Raw genomic sequence first — 2,691 nt, forward strand, 5'->3', positions numbered from 1 at the left:
CAACATTCAACAACTGAACTTTAGTTTAAAACAATTAAACATAAGTATACTTAAGGTGGTAGTATACCATTAAAATAAAATCTTGTATTTCAACTTTTTTTTCAATTTTTAATAGTGCATAACATATATTATATGATTAAAATAAAAGTAAAAATTTTAAAATTCAAAAAAATTAATTATGCGCATAATTATTGATTGACAAAAGCCTAAAAATGAATAACTGGCGACAGGGTTTTTTCAGCAACCGTAAATAAACTTGAACTGAGATTTTGGTTTGTGATCCTTTACTTATGCAATTACAACATACACTAAATGTTTTGGATTTTGACCAAAAAAAGTCAAAATATATGCATTTTAGTCATATTTAAAAGTTTTGCTGTTATTTGAGAACACAAGATCACTCACAAAAGTAGATTGCAATTAGCTGTAAACTTAATTCTAGTAGAGGTTGCAGATACATGTGTTACAAACAAGTATCCCAAATTTCAGATCAAATTGGTTATCGGTTTGAAAAATATCTCCGTCGCCAGGCTATAAAACATGATTTTGAGAAAAACTCAATTTTAAAAAAAAACAAGAAAAAAAGTTGTTCAAAACTCCCCACTTCCATAAACTGCACCTTCTAATGTTTTATTTTGATTACAAAAACCTTTTTGCATAGCTCTTAGTTTCTTGCGTCTTAATTTCACTATGCTTGTGCATTGTTTTTCTGCTTTAGAAATGCGCTTTGAGTCATTTATGAGACAGAGGTTATGTAGATTGCAACCTGCTGTTATTTTAAGCTTATCGAATAACAACTCTAAAAATTGTAGTCCATTATTAAAGTATAGGACAGCTGATGCTACTCCAACACATAAAGCAGTTCTTTCAACAAATATATCTTTGGGACACCGCTTCCAAATCAATTGATTCAAGGATTCATTAGGATTTTGTGTTTTACCGTGCAAACACTTTTCTAAAAGAATATCACTTCCAAGATCTATAAATATTGGTTTTATAAAATCTCGAACAGCAGCAGGAATACAAATATTTTCTTTGTATGTTTTTTTTCCAGTTACTTTATTAGCCTGAAATTTGCACCAAGAATCCTTGGTGGGCAAACAAAATCGATGGCGTGTTTCACTGTCATAACTTTCAGAACAGTGAAAAAGAACAGCTGCTACACTTTTTTTCATTGCATATAAATTACCAATGTTCTGTCTGATTGCTTTGCCATAGTAATTTTGCAATGTGTTAATAACATTTTCTGTCAAACGCCCTGCTCCTCCTAGTTTTTTACCATCACTTAAAACTTCTTTGCTGCTTTTTTTTAAGTTTCTTAAACGCGTACCAACTCATTTTTGAATATGACCAATGCACTCTGCTTTTTTAATTTCTACATTGCGTCCATAAGGTTTAGCAGCAACAACACTGGCATAAGAACTACTATCTCCGTCACCAAGATATGTGGTATACCTTAAATTGTTTTTCTTTTCAGAACGTTGAAAAATTTTTAAAACACCACTTGATTCCATAGCCGATGATGATCCAGTATGACTAATTTTACACTTTTGGTAATGTGATGACTGGAACTTTTCATATTCAACTGGATACATGTATTTTTTTAACTTCCATATTGAACATAATTTACATGTTTTTGTTTCTATTTGAAAGTCAATACATTTACCACTTTCAACTGAAATTGCAGAAACAACTCCGTTATTTGAAGTAAAACCACGCTTTTGCCATGAACCATCAAAGCTACACATAATGTCTCTTAATGTTTCACCGGCAGGGATTAATTCATCAGCAGCATTTTTCATGTTCTGGTCAACTAATTTTTGATAAACATCTAACAGGTTATGTAAAGTTTTATTGTAGCTTTTTTTGTTCATAGGTGGCTTCATATTCATTATTCCACAAAATTTTTCTAATGATGATAACCCTTTACCCATTTCACGAAAAGCTACAATGACACGTGTGTTAACATCAAATAGTTTTTGTCCACAACATTTACTTTTACTAGGCTCTTGTTGTTTGATTAAATTTTTTTTACAAAATGTAGCAGATGAAAAAAACTCAGTTTTCCAATTGCAACTGTTACAACATATTTTTAAACCAATACTTAGCCCGTACTTTTTGGAGGAATCAAACATTAAATAAACATTATCTTCACACGAATTCGGGCATTTAAGTAGCAATATAACGTTTTCCAACAGACTAAATTTCATAACAAAGTTAAAATCTGTACTTTGAAAATCTTGAAAATCTCTATCAGCAATATTTAATTTTTTTGAAGAAGCAGAATGTGTAGCAGATTCAACAAAATATAAAGTTTTCGTTTCTGAAGAAGGAATCTTTGTATATCTGTTTCCACGAAATTTTGCTTTTTTATTATTGTATATTCTGTTTGATAATTGTTTTCTCTTTGATCCACCCATATTATTTTTATTTTAAAAAGATAAAAGATATACTATAGCATAAATAATAAAGTTTGAATGCAGCTTGAAACAAGAAGCGAATTACGTCAATAAAGCCATCATGCTAAACTAATTAGCAAGACGTCATTACAGTCAACAACTTTGCACTTAAAAGAGTTGACAAGGAAAGTATTTTATGGCTTTTTTATTGTTTAACTTGTTTCTGAAGCGCATAACAATGGAATAAACAAAGCGTTGCTAAGGGGGAAAATAAAAAAACATTTTATACCGA

General features: G+C 30.2%; 1 pseudogene; it reads right to left on the reverse strand.

Moving 5' to 3' along the window:
* Positions 1 to 590: 590 nt before the first annotated feature.
* On the reverse strand, positions 591 to 2,436 carry LOC149889258 (uncharacterized; annotated as a pseudogene).
* Positions 2,437 to 2,691: the final 255 nt, after the last annotated feature.

This window comes from Hydra viridissima, unplaced genomic scaffold, assembly GCF_058129835.1.
Source record: "Hydra viridissima isolate aposymbiotic clone 2 unplaced genomic scaffold, HvirCarnegie_v1 scaffold_4, whole genome shotgun sequence".
Classification (NCBI taxonomy): Eukaryota; Metazoa; Cnidaria; class Hydrozoa; order Anthoathecata; family Hydridae; genus Hydra; species Hydra viridissima.